The sequence below is a fragment of the Grampus griseus genome, assembly GCF_964374135.1.
Source record: "Grampus griseus genome assembly, chromosome: X".
In the NCBI taxonomy this organism is placed as follows: Eukaryota; Metazoa; Chordata; class Mammalia; order Artiodactyla; family Delphinidae; genus Grampus; species Grampus griseus.
In genome coordinates this window covers 97,258,052-97,276,577 of record NC_138999.1, presented here as the reverse complement: position 1 = coordinate 97,276,577, position 18,526 = coordinate 97,258,052, and the positions used below count along the sequence as shown (strand labels likewise).

The 18,526-nt window shown below is 42.9% G+C and overlaps 1 protein-coding gene across 4 annotated transcripts in view; it reads left to right on the top strand.

Annotated features, from left to right (window-relative positions):
- The first annotated feature begins 8,636 nt into the window (after positions 1-8,636).
- The window catches only part of AMOT (angiomotin), a 62,863-nt gene continuing 52,973 nt past the window's right edge, over positions 8,637-18,526 (top strand). For 2 of the 4 annotated variants that reach the window (XM_082680798.1, XM_082680796.1), the window contains exons 1-2: positions 8,637-9,044; positions 17,174-17,251. The gene's annotated coding sequence lies outside the window, so the exon portion shown is untranslated. The other 2 variants (XM_082680797.1, XM_082680799.1) reach the window with 2 other exon arrangements.

Genomic DNA, 18,526 nt, shown 5'->3' with positions numbered 1-18,526 from the left:
AGGGTCACCCTGGGTTAAATTTTGCCACAGAGGGAACTGCTACTAAATAGTAGGAAAAAATATTGCCACTTAGGATGGAAAAACTCATACAAGCCACCTGTTATTACTAATTACATGAATCTCAAGTACTTTGTTCAAGACATCTATTATCTCTTACGTAGAAATTACCTGGATTCACCTGAGTTTATTTCCTTGTTTCTTTTTAACAACCCTTTGTATAGACATTTGAGTTTGTATAGAAATTACCTGGCTTCACAGATGTTGATTGCTTTACTAAAAATATAATAATAATAACTACTATTACAACTATTATTATTTATTGAGTACCTACCATGTTCCGGGCCTGTGTGGACAACACTCTGAATCCTCACAGATCTTTAAATATCTACTCACCGTTCCCACATCCCTCCAAAATGTAAGCTCTTTAAGGGCAGGGATTTTGCCTGTTTTGTTCACCAATGCATTCCAAGTGGTTAGAACAGTGTTGAGCACATAGTGGATACTCAATACATATTTGTCCAACCAACAAATTATAATTCAGACTTGAGAGGTCAAGTGATTTATCCAAGGTCATATAGCCACTTGAATGTGGGGATCTTAACCCAGTTTGGCCTGAATGAAAAACTGCTTTGTTTCTCCCACTACACTAGGCTGCCTTTTGGTAAAACTATTCCTGGTTTACGGTTCTGATGGGAATACAGGAAGCGACACCATCCATAAAGTCATCTGGAACAATCTTCTTGCCATCAAAGGCCTTCAGCCAGCCAGTCACACTCAAATGAATCTACTCCCTAGTGCTCATACTTACACTGTCTTCCCTCTGATCTCACAGCACTCATTTGCTAGCCATCAAATAAATATACCACCTTGTGCTTAAACAGTTCACACCCACATTTCCTTGCCATACTTCAAAACTCCCCGTTATACACCAAGATCAAGGAACTGGGAGGCAGGAGGATACGGATGACACTTCTGACATAGCTTCCCACTCCAGCATTCGGCAAACTTGTCAGCATCTGACAACTGTCAGCAGTCAAGAGTTGCAAGGAACCCTAAAGATCATCTAGTTCAATGTGCCCACCTAGTACAGGAAGAACTCTAACAAATGACCAACTCAGGCCAGCCCATGTGTATCCCTAAGGAAGTAAGCAAGAGGGTGCCAGGCCATACACAAAGCTATAGGATATGCCTGAAGCTTCTTCCTGGACCAATGATTTTCCAGACTGGAAGACAAAATTAAATAATTTACCTATTGAATAATTTAAGTATTAGTTGTATACTAAAACCACTTCTGATATAGTTTATCACATAGAATATGCAATTCACATGAATGTTTAAACAGGAGACTAGGGTAGAGGTTACTGCTTAGGGAATATTTCCCTGAAGAAGTGACATTTAAGTTGAGGCCTGAGAAATAAGATTGAGTCAGCGAGGTGAAGAATGGAGTGGAGAGAGGTATGTGTAGGGTCCTTGTCAGAAAGAATAGTATGGGCAAGTGTTCTAAGGCAGGGAAAAGAGTGAGATTCAAAGAGCTGGAGGCCTGAGTGTTTCAGGCCCACACTCCACAACAAGAATACTCTATTATCCCAGAATCTCCTGCAACACCTCCTAGGAATCCCTGTTTCGTTCATATCCTTCCAAAACACTGTGAAAATCTTGGGAGAGGGGAGAAGCTCCAATTGCCTGGAACTGAGATGTCTGTAGCTGCTCCAGCGGCACCCCAAATTCCTTAGCCAAAACCAGGAAACCAGGAACACATCGCTGTTAATGCTTAAGGATTTTCAACACTCTTGCTAAAACCATTCACTAGTAACTGCTTGGTATAAAAGTAAACTCTAGTCAGCCATTGCACAAAATATTAGCTAATATTTGCATATGGCTGTCATTTTATCCTCATCGCTCCCCCAGTGAAATAGGTGCTGTTATTACTCTTTTACAAATGAGGAAACAGGCTCCAAATGGGCCCAAAGTCACATAGCTAGTGAGTGACAGAACAAAGACTGTGACACTAGGTCCATTTGGTGCTAAAACCCATATGCTTAGTACGACGCTGCCCCACTGAGCAGGGTTAGTAGGGAAGAGTGATTACCAGAGCCTTAATCCCTGTAGGCCACTAAGCGAACCCATTGGCCTAACTCCTGGAATTCCCTAAGAAGATTGAACAGAGGGGCATAAAGAAACGGTGTTAAGTGACTACTAAAAGCCAGGAATCATGGTAAGGCCCCTAAATATGTTATTTCATTTAATCCTTACAGCAACCCCATCACGGTGGAGAAATTATTATCCCTACTTTACAGATGAGGGAGCCGCAGCCCAGCATGGTTAAGTAATTTACCTCATTGGTGAGTATTTGAGCTGTGACCGAAATCCAGGCTTGAGTGACTCCAAAAGCCGACACCTTTTCCATCAGAGCACACCAAAGATGGCTTAATATTTAACCCTTCCCAGGTTACATATTTGCACTTTAACAGGGGTCTTTCCTGTGCGAATCTCACGGGACCGTGGCGAACGTGAATAGAAGGCTAATTGGGGGCTGCAAGGTGAGCCTGCCTTAAATCACACCGGAATGGCATTGACCTACCCTCTCCGCGTAGTTACTGAAGTGGGGCAGCATGCCAGAGAAGATAAATCTCTACTCCAGTCACAGCCTTCTTCTCCAACTGGGATAACAACTCTCAGACACTCTGGCAACTACAGGAACAGAGAAAGCGCCGAATCAATCAAGAGTTTATTTGCAAAGTGTAATGTCAGAGGATGAACTTCCTTTAAATCCTGCTAACTTTGTACAGTTAAACAGCTTACTGGCTCAGGAATGTGATTTGCCTCTGACTTGCTTTCAGTGATTTATTCTTTATCATTGACTAAATCGTCTTCTTCCTCTCATCCCACCACCTTTTAGAGCGCAGACTTTGATGTGTGTTCCTCGGTCTCCCTACCTCCCTCTTGCACCAGCTAACCTAGGACTTTGCAAACAAACCCTACTGAGAAGTATGGACAGTCTGGGCCTTTCCAGAAACTCAAGCTGCTGAAGGAGATATGATATTTAGTTAAGCTGAAGTGAAGCCCTGCATAAATCATAAAGAGGCGAACCCAGGTTACTCAAACAGGACCCTAGGAGGTGCTTGGGGAATAGACTTGCAGGCAGCTTTATTTTTCTACAGCCGATTTACTTCCAAAATGCTGGGGCCCACAAGTACCCCAGGAGTAACTTGGCTCCCAAATGCTGGAGCAGGTCTTGGCCTTGGAGCACAGTTCTGGTGTTGTTTCCTGAATTCCCACATTGCTGTTTTCCACGCATGGATCAGGCTTCAAACTTCCTGTGTCTGGACTGTGTGTGTGCGCACGTTTGTGTGTGTGTTTATATGCTTGGGAAGGGTGGAAGGGGGGAGGAGGGGAACCCAAAAGGAAGAGAATTTAACTCAATGCTTGTATTGCATATGTATCCCTTTGATCCTTTCCTGTTCAGATAAAGCTGCTATTTTCTAATCAGCTGGCTTCTGTATGTGCAACGGCTGGTATCCTTGTGAATAAATAAGAGACTGACTTTAAGAGGTGTCCCGGAGAAGGCTGCTTTTCAGTGTTTGTCGAATATATTTGAAGGGTATTTTTTTTTCTGGAGTTGGGGGGAAGAGGGAGAGTTATGTGGACCCATAAATCCTTAGGATTTATTTTCCCTGGTGTATGTGCTTGCCTCTGCTTTTGTTTCTAAATACATTTAAATGATTGAGTTGTTCACCAGGCAATTAGAGGAAGATGTGCTCATTTCACACTCCCAGTTGACTTGGTGGGTGGGGAAGAATGTCATTCAATACAAAGCACTATGGTTTTGTGGTCTTTCCTTCTAGAAGAATCTAGCCAAGGATCAAGGAATCAACTATAAACCATGTTCTCCTTTGTACTTTTCCTGTACATTGGGGAAAATATTGCATGCAAAGGGCAGATTTTTTAATTAAAATATTTATTAGTTGCCGAAATAAAAAACCAGGAGGTTTTACACTAAAACATTTGACTTCTGGTTTCTCTTGAAAAATCAGAAGTCCTGGCTACATTGGGCCTGCATTTCCTGTGGTGTTGACCAAGCTGCCCCTTTAGAGGGGTCCTGCCTTCTTAGCAGCCTCCATAATTGGCCTTGTCTCTTGACACTGAGCCTGAGGGTTGGTATTTTAAACTTTTTTTTATTTTGGTAAAATATACATAACAGAAAATTTACCATGTTAACCATTTGTAAGTATACAATTCAGTGGCATTAAATACATTCAAAATGTTGTACAACCGTCATCACTATCTTGTTCCAGAATTTTTTCATCATCACAAACAGAAACTGTGCTCATTATACAATAACTCCCCATTTGTCCCTCCCCTCAGGCCCTGATAACCACTGTGCTACTTTCTGTGTCTGTGAACGTGCCCATTCTAAGTAACTCAGATAAGTGGAATCACACAATATTTGTTCTTTTGTGTCTGGCTTCTTTCACTTAGCATAATATTTTTAAGGAAGACCTTGATTTTTTAATTGCCTTTTTTTAGCGCATAGACGTTGAATTTTATTGCATTTTTGGCCACACCCCTCGGCTTGAGGGATCTTACTTCCCCAACCAGGGATTGAACCCAGGCCACGGCAGTGAAAGCACTGAGTCCTAACCACTCCTGCTTTTTATTGCATTTTAAAGGAGGAGTTGCATTTCACTGAAAAAAGAAAAAAGTCAAATAGGACAGATAGTTTGGGATGAAGATTCTTGACTTCTTTAAATGATCATTACATCCATTATCGATATGTGGAGGTTCTTAATGTACTTAGGTAACCCTGCATCTTTACACAGGTGTTTTACAGTTAGTGGTTAATTCTCCTGGTATCCCCCAGAGGCTTCTCTATATTTTACAGTCAGGATATGAAGACACAGGGATGCTCTGGGGATTAGTTAAATGTGTGTGGCATACTTCGCTGTATAAACTCACTCTCTGGAACTAGTTTTCGCTCCCTGCTCTCAACTTCCACAGCTTTTACTGTCAATCCCATTCATTTAGCACTTAGCATATGCTTGTTAGTTGTCTTTTTCTGTATATACCCTTGAAGGCAGGAGCCAAGTCTCATCCCTCTTTGTTTTTTCAGTCTTGTCCATAATAGCAGCTCCATCAATGTTTGCTGATGTTGGCCCCCCTCCCCCTTCCTTTTAAGTAGAGCTGGCAAAGCATAGCTTTACATTCAGACTCAGTTTAAACAAACTGAAGGGTTTTCAGGGTAAAAACAGAAGGAAGTCTTGCGTGGCAGGGGAGAAGGAACACCTAAGACGCTTAGAAGACCTGGGCAAAGACGAGGTATTAAAAAACCTGTTATTAGCCACAGGCTAAGAAAGTGACTCACACGGGGCCTGATCCACCATGAAATTCAGTGCTGTGCTCTGCTCTACCCCAACAAAATTCAAAATTGGAGGAGATCAATAATGCCCAAGGCAGGATTTGAGGAGGGGGGTATTAAAAGAATTAAGTGTTTTAGGGGTTTCCATTGTATGAAGGCCCCACTAGCTGTGGGGAAGGCAGGTCTTGGGAGGGCAACTTCAAGGCTGGGGACAGGCATTCTGCAAACAGAGCCACCAGACCTTTGCTACCAGGGTTTGTTTCCCAGCATCTTCTGTAATGGCCTGAATCACCTCTCAATAGGGGAATGAGTAAAAGAATTTTGGCATATGTATGCATTGGAACACAGAACTATCATGAAAAAGAATGAGGCAAAGGAAGTTATCCTGAGATGGAAGGATATTTAAGAGACATTGCTGAGTAAAGAAATGCAAAGTGTGTGCGTGTATGCAAATAATATATCTTGAAGATTATACACATGTATGGAGAGAAAGGGACTATGAGAACAGAGTGGTGGAGAGGAACTCTTTATGGTCCTAAACTGTTTTCAGTTTACCATGTGCATATTTTTAGTTTTTAAATATTTATTTCTTTATATATTTTTGGCTGTGTTGGGTCTTTGCTGTGCGTGGACTTTCTCTAGTTGCGGCAAGCGGGGGCTAGTCTTCATTGCGGTGTGCGGGCTTCTCATTGCGTGGCTTCTCTTGTTGAAGAGCACGGGCTCTAGGTGCGCGGGCTTCAGTAGTTGTGGCACGTGGGCTCAGTAGTTGTGGTTCACGGGCTCTAGAGTGCAGGCTCAGTAGTTACGGCGCACGGGCTTAGTTGCTCTGCGGCATGTGGGATCTTCCTGGACCAGGGATTGAACCTGTATCCCCTGCATTGGCAGGCAGATTCTTATCCACTGCACCACCAGGGAAGCCCACGTATTTTATTTTTCCCACTTTAATAGCAGTGTTAATTTTAGCAAGTATCCTATTGCCATTCTGATCAGTAGTCGTCTGCAGCATATACCCATCCTATCCAGCTCTGCTGTCCATCCCTCCAAACAAAGCTGGAATAATCTTCCTTTGTTTCACAGACTAGGTGTCTCCATGTCTTTAACACTCAAAATCTCACTTTCTCCAGGAAAAATCACCCAAATAACTTCATCTCACACATAAACTGAATCATATCAAGAATCCATTGTTGCCCATGCTCTGGCTTCTGAATTCTTGCAGCAGCTCTAGCAGAGCTCTCTGCACATTGAGGCTACCCCACTACTTTTCCTGTACCTGGTTTTATTCTGGGACCCTGTTCACAGTGAGATGGTATTTCCTCTGAGCACATTTCCTCTTGCATGCTTTGGTCCACAGCCCCTCAGAAGCTCCCGGTAGGCAGGCTTGAATTGGGTGTCATTTTCTCATTGGCATGAGTTCCTTATAATAGTTCTGCATTGTCAAGGCCTTACATACAGACTCGCTTCCTCCTTGTAGTGTTTTCTAGGAAATACGGATCTGTAGAGAATGGTGGTTTCCATGGTAAATGTTCCCTCATATTTGTTTTCTTAAGTTCTCTTCAGAGATACACAGTATGATTTCCTCTTTCAGTACCAGCACCACAATAGACTTAGGTCGTGGCACCACTGCAGAACAGTTTAAAGAAGAAATCTCACCTATCCTGGATAGAAAAGGAGTAATTTATCATTCTAACTTCAGGGAGCCACAAAGTGTAGGAAAAGAGTTGACTTTTAAAAATAAAGCCACAAAACCTACACACCTTGGCTATAAATGCTTAAAACAGATGAGCAGAATATTTGATTCCCAAACACATGTGAGAATCTCCACCATGTGACAGACACAAGTAGGAACACATACACGTGTGGAGTGCTTTGTGGTTTACAGAGTTTTCACACACAATTCATTTTATTTTCATATACCAGTGCCAGTAAGTTAATAGGATATGTTTTATAGCCTTTATTTACAGATAGGAAAATGAAGCCTCAGAGAAGTTAAGGGACTTAACTAAAATCGCACAACTAGCTGGTAAGTGCTTGAGTCTGAAACGAGTTCTTCCTTTAGTTCCAAATTCCATCTTATCCTGCTATTTCTTTGTGCTTTCGTTTCCCGGTTGTAAAATGGTTGATTTTCAGTGTCCCAGGAGGCTGTTCTCAACCCTCTGTGTTCTTCAAGCAATATCAATTTTTTCGCAGCCGGGAAATGTGAACACCACATTGACACTTCTCATACTTTCCCCCCCTCTTGGCCTAATGAATTAAGGGGGGAGAAAAGTTACCTGTTCCCAGAGGGCCGGGCAGTGCCATAAAGGTGTACTAGAGCCGGCCGACACACTGCCGCATTCTCTTAGGAGACTGAGAAACCAAGCGTCTCCTCTTTCTTTTCTCAGCAGTAGCTGGGGGAGAACCGAGAGCTAGACAATGGCCTCTTGTTTAGTTTTATTAATTTTGAGGGCGGGTGGAACAAAAGAATCGGATCGACGACGCAAGTAACCAATCGCACAGGAACCCTAGGCCAGGATTCGCCAACCGATAGCTGCCAAAGAATGGTGGGCGGGATTTACTCCTTGGGCCGGCTCCGCCCAGGCCGGCCCTCAGTCCGCCCCAGAGGCGGAGGCTTGGCAGAGCTCCGCCCACGCCACCCCTGCCGCCAGCGCGGCCTGCCAACTGGAGGGGGCCGGGACGCAGGGTGGCGCGGGGGAGGAAGGGGGTGGCTAGAGGGAGTGGAGGAAGAAAGGAGGGTGTCTCGCCGAGTTGCGACCTGGGTGGGGGCCTGCTGGTCATAGGAAGCAAGAGGGGAAGGAAAACCAAGGATCGCTGCTCCTTCCTGAATTATTTTAAGCAACCTTTGCAAGAAGCTGCTTTTCAGCATTTCTATTATTTGTTTTTCTTCCTCCCGCTGTGGGGCGGGGAGCTGCACTAGCTCTCCCACGCGACTCCGCTCCGCTGTTGCCGTACACTATTATTGGAGTCTTTGCAAAACCCTTTCGTTCCTCCCAGCCAGTCCTTGCTTAGACTCTCAGGGCTACTGTAACCGAGTCATGCCACTTTAGTGGGAGGACCAGAGTGAGGGCCCCCCACCCCAACTTTCGCCGGAGTGGCCGGACCCCGCCGATCAATTGTTTGAACTTCCCCGCCCCCTAGCCCCGCCTCTCTTCCGCCCCCCACCCCCCCACCCCGCCCCGAGGGTACAGGCCGACTCCCTCCCTTCTTTCCCCGCCCTCTACTCCGCCCCACTCCCTAATCCACCGCCCCCCGGCTCCTGGGCGGTCCTAGCCGCTCACCGCAAGAAGAAAAGCCACCCGTTCGTCCCCCTTCCCCTACCTCCAATCCTTTGCCCAGGAGCTGCCTTCATCGCGGTCACGCCCCTTCCTTCCGAGGAGCTTTCTGGCTGCCTAAGCTGGTAGACCCCCTGATTTATTCCTCCATCTCCGCTCCCTTTCGCCTCATCTTCTCTTAGTTCTCACAGCCCCCTCCACCCCCACCTCCAGTCTGTCTCGCCTCGGACCATCCGCTGCTCCACCCTCCGGCCCGGTATCCTGCCTGTGCACTGCCACCAAGGAGAGCCCGGACGGAGCAGCGAGGAGGGAAGCAGCCGGGAGTTGGGGCTTCCCTCCTGCCTATCCCTGGCCTCTGGCCCGGGACCGAAGCCACTTGAGCGAGCAGAGTCGTCACCTTGTCTTCGTTGCCTTCAGGGGTAGGAGACGCGTGGTTACTTTTCGCGGGGAACTGGGGCAGGAATCCATGGTGGCATGAACTTGATCGTAACCTCCGCGTGAGTGAGTCAATCTAGATGCGTGTGGGGATGCCTGTGTTCTACTTTGCTGGCCGAGAGTTTTCCGGGATGTGCAGCAAGTTAAATAGGTTAAAGAGTCTGCGCACTTTCCGCGTCCTACAGAGATGCTAATGGGTACCACTACTAGATGGTACTTTTACTTTCTTGCCTCCTGGGGTCCTTGTAGGTCTCTAGGTCATTAAGCACAAAAGGAATTAAAGACCAAAGGAAACTTGAGCTACGTTTAGCTCATCTGGAATGTACGCGCTTATCTCAGATTGTTAGATGCGTTACTCCTAATGCTTGGGGTTGGGGTGGGGGCTCACACTCCCCTCCGCCAGGGGCTGTGAATTCTTGAAGCCTTAGCCTGGAGTGATCTGCAGTGCGACACTCTTTTAGGTATATGTGTGTGTGTGTGGTCGTGAGGAGAGGGTTGCCCCTTATTTGCTTTATGGATGTTAGTAACTAGTTTTGCCTGATCATGCAGGTGTGTTGAGGGTCCCAAGCCTGGGTCACTGTACGTAGGTACTTCAACAGCAAGATGGACTTATCAGTATATGCAAATGAAGAGAAGGAAAAGTGAGAGGGAAAGTACAGTCTCTGTAGACTGAGCAATCCCTGGTAAATTGCCACTAATAATAATATAATATCAATAGTAATTTGCAGCAAGGGACTAAATACAATTAAATGAGAGAGGAAAGGGCAGTTTGTGAAAAACGGCATTTCCAATCTCTAGCATGTATTTTAGAATTTTCTGACACCTTGTGTATCAAGTATCTAATTTAGTTTTCCTTCATCCTCCCTGTCCTCCCCCATCCCCATGAAGAGTGGAAGTCGGGAGGCAGATTAAATCTTTTAAAAATGTAACCCTCTTCTCCCATTCAGAGAGGAAGATAATTAGTCACCATAATCTTCAATAATGGAGGGCTAAGTGTATGTAAGTCTCCTTGAACTAGGCTTTGTGAAAAGTCCTTTCTTAGGACAGTCTTTGTGAAGCTTTCCCAGTTAGACCTTTCAGCACCCTCATTTACTAGCTAAGAACAGTTTGAAATACCATTTTGGCTGTGGGATAAATCTTCACCCATCTCCCACCTACCTCCAATTGAGCAAGTGTGGCAAACTTATAAGAATGGTGGTGTTCAAAAACCAGTTACAAAGATGTCCCCAACACATTGCTTATTTGGGAACAAATTATTTACTTATATTTTTACCTAAGTTCATTAGTTGGTTTTAATGGGGGAAGAGAAAGCAGGAAGGAGAGAAGGAACGCTACAGGGTGACAATTTTAAAGGCTATCATATTTCAGATCAGCTGGAAAGGAAAAGTTGGCCTGACCAAACTATATTTTATAACTGGCCTGGGACATTTTAATAGCCAGGTGGTTGTAGAGTAGTTGCATCTATTTACAGATGATAACTCAGGTTCCAGCTATTCTGTATGGGTTTATCCGGTGTCATTTACAGACACTTTCTGGCACTACATCATACTTCATTTTAAGATACTTCTTTCTTTGGAAAAGTCTATGGCTCCGTAAAATTGAAAGTGCTTTTTCTTACTTCATAGTCTAGATATGAAGTAAACCTCTGACCATGCTTATATGTAGAGTAACTTTTACGTGAAAGTTGTGGATCTGTTTACCTATTTAAAAGATTTTAGAAGGGAATTTAAAAATTCACATTCAATACTGTTTTGGATTTGGAAATTGAAATCTCATTTCTGGTTTATGAAGTAGGATTTATTAGACTAATGCATTAGTAAGGCGTTTTGTGGAGTTGCTTTTTCTGAAGTTTTGTAAAGAACGAATCAGTCTCTTTCTAGAATGCCTTAAGAACAGTTTATTCAAAAAGCAGAGGGATGGATGCTATGACCTTGAGGTCCCACTGAGTGCCAGAATTCTAAGTGGGTACATCTGCTTCTGTGCCTCTCCTAAGAGCCCTCTCCCAGGGCCTGTGCCTTCTTTAAAAGGGTGTCTTTGTAATTAAGCAGCCCTTCTCCCCCATCCCCCTTTCTTCCTCTGATCCAACTTTTTAAGGGCTTTTTTCCATTTGGAGACAAGAGGAGTTTCTCACATTCTTCTACTTTCCTCTTAAGGTTTCTTTTCCTTTCTCCCCCCAAAAGCGCCCCAAAGTTCTCAGGATGGTTAGAAATTTTGTTTTGTTGGGGTGAGGGGGTGTTACCAATGAGGAAGTGTTGAGGATATATTCCTTCTTGAGAAATGTTTGTGACCAGGTAGCCTCCTCCATGGAGACTGAGCATTTGGAATGCATGAGAACAGTCTATTCTTAGGGACTGTCTGGAAGAAATTGTCCTTTGCACCCATTAAGCCCAGCTTAAACCCACTGAAAGGAGTGGAGAGAGGTGTGTGTGGTCGTGGCTGAGCCTTTTAGGATGGTAAATGGGTAAATGTTCCCAAATCTCCTATTACATCACCTCTTTCCCCCATGGATTGAGTGGGTTTGGAGATCTGCTTGACAAGTTAATTAGCTTGGGACTAAACCAATTTGTTTAGAATTGTGCTCCATTGATTTCCTGTCCCCAGGAATTTTCGTTGGTGGTTTACTATGATGTGTTGTCTTTAGTCTTGCTTACTTCTTCGTTTCTTGCTGGCTTTTGTGGACTTTGGTCCAAAATCTAGGGTCCCACCCCCAAGTCAAAGGTTAGAATTTGGTCTCAGGAACTAAGGGGGCATTAAACAAGCTGCCCATACTGCTTTACTCTCCTCCGTGGTGGGCTTCTGACCCCTTTTAAAACAGAGAAAGGAGGGATGTCTCCCCTTCCACACACAACACACAAAATCTGAACTAGAAAAAAGGAAAAAGCAGGAAAATAGGAGGTCATTTGCTTTATAAAAGAATCCACTACAGTTTTCTTTGAAAGAAATAGCTTTCCTAGTTAGTGCCTTTGAACTAGTGCCTTGATATATAAAAATTCACTATAACTGAGACTGCTCAGAAACATATTTATTGCATAAAGGAAGGCATTAGAATTTTGTTGTAATGATTATTTCTTGAATTAAGTGAGGCCGTTATTTGGCCTTTGAAATCTTTTAGTTACATGGCATGGAGTTAATTGTCTAAATCATTCTGGCTTGTAATAATGCTGGCCACGTTTAGCCCCAGCCTACATCTACTTGTAGAAGAGAGCTAGTATGATTTTCTGGAAATATATCAGACTTCATGGATTTTGGTACGTCTAAGGATGGGACTCTATCCCATATAGGTAAAAGATTTAAATTCTAGTTGTTGTATTTGAATAACCCAAGGATCCAGAAAATTTTTTCTGGGATTCTGTTCATGTATCTAGCAAGGCTGTCGAAAATAATAGCAACGGATGCCATTTTTAATCAAAGAATCCACAATAAGCTTTCCTAGTGAGCCTATTGGTGAGAGGGGCTTGGCTCTGGGCCCAACTCTAAATCAGTTTACCACCCTTAGCAAGTTTCCTCCTCTGTAAATTGTGGGAGGTTGGACAGGGTGATTTTGAGAACCAGTTATCAAAAGCTTATGGTTCTCTTCTTAGGCCTCCATTTCTGGTGTGAATGTGAATGATTCCTACTAGAATGAGGTGTAACAGTTGTTAGAAGTGCAATCATGTAGTCACCTGGATGTAAAAAAAAACCCACAAAAAACAAAAAAAAACTCTAAGGAGATATCAATAATCAATATATCAATATAAATGCATTGTATTTTGTATTTTAACAACATATCAAATTAAAAAGCTAAGACCCTGCCCAAAACTTCATCAAGAATCCCATCATCCTAACAGATTACCTGTGTTCATTTTATCTAGTTCCTTTCAAGTCCTTGTTTCTGTACTTGTATGAATTTTACAGAGTGAAGGTCATAGAAGTGTACAATGCTGCTTTTAAATTTTAAAAAGAGCTCACCTAAGACTTAGCTTTGTAAACCTATGTAGAGGAATGAAGTCAGAACCTGACTGAGTACATATGAGGAATCACACACGCTTGTTCCTCCAATGCCAGAAGAAACTAACAGATTTAGTAAGTAATCCCTAAACCATTTCTGTAATTTAGGGTGTTCATGTATGTAGCAAGGCTTTTAATGCTACTCCCTTGACCTCATTACCCTTCCTCCACTCTTTTTAAGCAGAAAGAGAACTAGGATTCACTGTTTACTTTGTCTAAATCATTAGCAATGATTCTTAAATCACTGTATCATGATATCCCATCAAGAGAGTACAAATTTGGGTAGACTATGAAATCTCCCGAATGAGAAAGGAAAAGCGGGAAAGCACAAAAATTTTTAATAGCTTTGAAAATAATATGTTTAAATTAGAATAAATAATAGTAAGGAAACTAAGGGCTTTAGATAATTAAATAAAAGACATGTAGGTGTAGCAGGATGACCCACACATAAGAGGTTCTTCGTTTGAGGCTTTACCATATAATGAAAGTTCAGTTACACGGTCCTTTAATTTTCCTTTGATAATGAAGGTATAGTATACATATGATCTCCAATTTTGGATGGACTCACTCCTGGAAACCAATGGCTCTTCATAAATTAGATTAAATTTCATTAGCCAGAATAGGAAAGTAAAGTATGGGTTTCAGTACTTAGAAAGTATCAAGTTAAGCACAGGAACATTTTTTATGATACGTGTACATGGGGAAAATGCAGATGGATATATTTGCTAACATCTCCTAAGGTGTTTTTTGAAAATCTACTTTTTTTAAACTGTATAGGCTGCCCTTGACATTTGTTAAGTCACTTTCACTATTGTCCCAACTCCATGAAATATCATTAGACTGCATGACTTGAAGCCAGGCTCTGGGTTTCTCTGCCCAACCCTTTCTGACTTGCCACGTGACCAAGGAAGGGTAAATGAATTAGATGCTCTGAGCTTCAGTTACCCTTCTGGGAAGCAAGGATATTAATATTTCACAGAGGTGTTTAGGCATGCTTCATATTAGGCACATGCTTTGAGGTCATTGGATGAAAGGTGTCTGCACGATGGCGGAGCAGGCTTATTATAGGGTTCTGAGCAGGTGTTCACTTTAATGAGCTTTGCTCTCTTATACAGTGCCCTTTGGTGCCTCAAATCCCTTACTGACTATAATTGATTGTCCCAACATTTGTATTATTGACCCTCTTGGCTTTTATAAAAAATTAAGCATTGTCATTCTGTGTGGTAAGTTGAAGTTCTAATAAGAGGACTCTAGCATCTGCTGGGGTGATGAAAAATAGCTTCAAAAAGAGACATTAGTTGGTATGTGCCATAGAGATCAGTGAGTTCTTCAAAGCTCTTCCAAAAGATTAAAAAGAGTAAAAAAAAAAAATTCTGCATGTATCTGTGTGTGTGTGTGTGTGTGTGTGTGTGTGTGTGTGTGTGTGTGTGCGTTTTAAGGGGGAAAGTTTTGAGTAACATTTGCTTGTGACACATACTGATGATAGCCAGTAACTGAAACCCAGCCATTGTAGTGTTTTATACACAGCTGGTTTTCATTAATGATGGAATATTTATGCTTGCTGTACAATTCGTGGCTCATTTCCATGTGTATGTCAGAACTTAAATACCCCCCAAAGCAACATTAAGATAACATTAAGTATAAATGTGGCCAAGCTAGAAAGGGTGGATTGGGGGAGTCCTCTTTATTCTTTTTGGTGTTGCTTCAGATCACAATAACTGCCCCCCAACTTTAGGCATTGATGCTGATCTTCTTTTTTTTCCTTTATATATCCCATAGCAAACTTCACATTTTGATCCTTTTGATATGGACAAATGATCCCCCCCCCTTTCATAATGCAGATGAAACTGATGTATGTGTTTTTTAAGAGCATATTTTCCCTGCACATGCTTCTCATTATCCGAGAGGCCTGGACTCAATCAGTAAAGGAGCAGAGAAACCACATAATTGAAAGGAGAATGACGGTGGTGCATACTTGGAATATTTGTGGGAAGGAGATTGCTGACATCAGAAAATGTAGTGGCCTGAGTGTTAACAGCATTGAAGAGAAATAAGCTTTCCGTGTTTCTGTGCATTGAGAATTATTTTTAAGGGGATAAAAATATGGGCCAGGTTTGACATCCTTTTATGAAGTTGCCCTGGAAATTTTGATGAAGGTTGTTATAGAATGGTTCAATTAAAACCTTCCCCATTAGGAAGCTAATTAGTACATCACTTACTCATTTTGGTTGTTTTCAAGGGGCATGGATTTGCATTGAATTAACGACATTCTTTTCCATGTGATAGCAAACTAAGATAAAAATCACAGATGGGGAAAATTATTTAGATTGCCTATTTTGAAGAAATCTAATCTCCTCTTTATTACATTTAGGTTTTCAGTTCAGATTTTTCTTTCACTCTGTTTATATACAGTGATCACATTTTAGTTTAGTAGCTAGTTTTACTTTCTGGATCATGGGCTGTAAACCAAAGCTTGTTAATTTGAGTTTCCCATATGAATTGAAGAAATATGACAAATGACAATAAACCATTCTATTAAAATAACATTTGGGCTTTTTTTCCTCCTACAATTAGTTTCTCTTTGGGGTGTGTGTGTGTGTGTGTGTGTGTGTGTGTGTGTGTGTGTGTGTTTGGTGGAGGCAAATTGCTTTTCTAAAAAATAAATTTATTTATTATTAATTAATTAATTAATTAATTTTGGCTGCGTTGGGTCTTTGTTGCTGCTGGTGGGCTTCCTCTAGTTGCAGCGAGTGGGGGCTACTCTTCGTTGTGGTGCACAGGCTTCTCATTGCGGTGGCTTCTCTTGCTGCAGAGCATGGGCTCTAGGTGTGCGGGCTTCAGTAGTTGTGGCTCACGGGCTTTGTTGCTCCGTGGCATGTGGGATCTTCCGGGACCAGGGATCGAACCCTTGTCCCCTGCATGGGCAGGGGGATTCTTAACCACTGAGCCACCAGGGAAGCCCCTGCTTTCTCTTTAAAACAAAAATTTTTGGAGCTAAGAAAAATTTGATGACCACCCCCCCCCCTTTACCCCCTAGAACATTCTGTCTGCCTCGGGCTCTCAGTTAGGCTTCCATTAGGACAACGTGATGACTTTTCTGTCCTGGTACTTTTTGTGACTACACTGAGTAGTTCTCCCTTGGCAGCCTGAAGGAGAGTGGTTATGATGGGAACTGGAGTGCAGGATTTCTAGCATGTTCTTTCTACTGTACTCCATCTCATTTAGGGAAATGAATACTTGCTCCTGAGGGTTCAAGGCCATTTGCAATAGAATAAGTGCTCTGTAGCTAAATATGTAATATGGGTCTGCTGTAGTCTTCCTTTCTCCCATAACTAGTAAGGGACAGTCATTCTGTACATATATTCCCTAATGTTATGCCTGCGGCATATGTCTGCACTAGGTCTGGAGAGTAAGTGGGGGTGTTGGCTGAGTTATCTAATTTGTAGTTTAACTGATTTCACCCTACCCCTTCCTGAGAAGTCAGGGTCTAGATTTAGTTTTGCAGTGGCAACTCAGTCAAGACAGGCTCCTGGGGCTTGCAAGTCAGAGGGAGGAGGGGCAGCTGCCTTTGGGGAGTGACTCAGGCCCTTTGGTATGAAGATATGAAATTCTGGCTTCTGTCCATGCACCTGCTGGATGCCACACCTGCAATCAGCACCTGAGCCCCACGCAGACACAAAAACCAGACTGAAGGCAGATGGAGCTCCCTTCAAAAGGGGTACAACAAAACGGGGAGCTCCCAATTATGTTAGTGGAGCACGACTGTGAACGATTACATCCAGCCGTTCTAGTGTTGGTATGGGGAAATGTCTTAGATATTTTCTTACAGGTGCAGTGCACTGGCTTGCTCGAGAGAGACTGTTGGAGTCCCTAGGGAATTTGCTTTCCTAATGAATTTCTCCTGTGAACTGTCCTCTTAATAATTGGAGAGTCAGCTCTGTAGAAGTTTGTGTCTAGTAACCCAGCACAGGGCAGCAAGTCACAAGACCTGGGTTCTGATCCTGGCCTCACCAGTAAGCCACAGTGAAACCTTGGTCAAATTAATTATCATGAGCTATCTGTCCTGGACTTAAGCTTCTCCGGTTGTAAAATGGAATTAATCACATCGGCCTTTATTTCCTCACAGAGCTGCAGAGAAGGACAAATAAGATAACAGAAGTGAAAGAGCTCTTGTCTCCTTAGAAGAAAGGCTGAGAAACTTAAGGTAAGAGTATTATTGTTATTGCTATTCTGTGTCTTTCATTCCTTTTCTTCTCTTTCTGTTGCCTCTAGCAAAGTCTTTGGAAAGTTATAGGCAATTATTAAACATGCTTTACGTACCAGTTGGTATTTTAGGTGTTGGGAATGATACAGAGGAAAATCATGCACCCAGTCCATGCCCTCTAAGATTGCAACTTCCATTTCTGGCTCAGCCTATTATAATGATTTCTACCTGGGTACTTAGAAGCATAAAAGACAAGAATTAACTTCATTTTTTCTCTCTGCATTGTAACTGGGGACTTCTGTCCCTGGAGCGGTGTACTACAAGGTCTAGATTGAAGGTATGTGGGGGAAAAACCGTGCAGTGTAAATAAAGGAATTTCTCTCTCACTCCCACATTAGCAAAGTACCTGACCCTTGAATGATCACTGTTTTTTCAGGCGTCTATCCTGAGCTTCATCCTTGGTTCTGTTCTGCTCCTATTCTATATGATCCAGCCCACTCTTTGACCTTAGCTGTTATCCATATGCTAATAACTCCCAAAGATGTATATCAACCTATCTTTGACTCCTCCCTTTTCAGCTTCCCCAACATTGGTTATCAGATTCTATGTCTCCTACTCAGTTCATGAGTTTTTTCCTCTAGGAAGTTTTGTTCAGGTGGCCCAGAGTTTTTTTGCAGGGTCCTCTGCATTGCCTGAGCTATCTGCTCGTACCTCTGGTTTCCCATTGGATTGTGACCCCTCTGCTTTACTGGGAGCTCCTTGAGGACAGGACCCTGTTTTATTTCTCTTTTTTATCCATCCTAGGGCCTATACAGTACTTGGCTATAGTAAGTGCTGAATAAAGTTTGTGGAAAATATGGTGATAAATGTTGTGATAGAGATGTGTGTCCAAAGTCCAGTAGGAAGACTGAGAAGAGAGAATTAAATTTCCATATTGAGCAGAGCTGGGGGCAGGGGGAAGATGGAGAAGGACTAGGGAAAAGTCTTCAAGGAGAAGGTGGAGAGCGGAACTGCCCTCTTCTGAGAGTTCTGACAAAGCAGCCCAGGAAAGAAGTGCTTGTTGTGTCTGCTCTTGCTAAGCCAGGGGCATCCCTGGCCAGTTGCCTCCCCTGCCTTAGGACTGGATGACTTTTATGGTCGGATCTGCAAATAAACCTCTGTCTATAACACATTGACCATGTAAGACAGGTGCCACTTAGTCATATAATATTAAACAAGGCTGACCTTAAATGTGCCTCTTTAACCGTGGTTGAAAATCGAGGTACACACACAGGC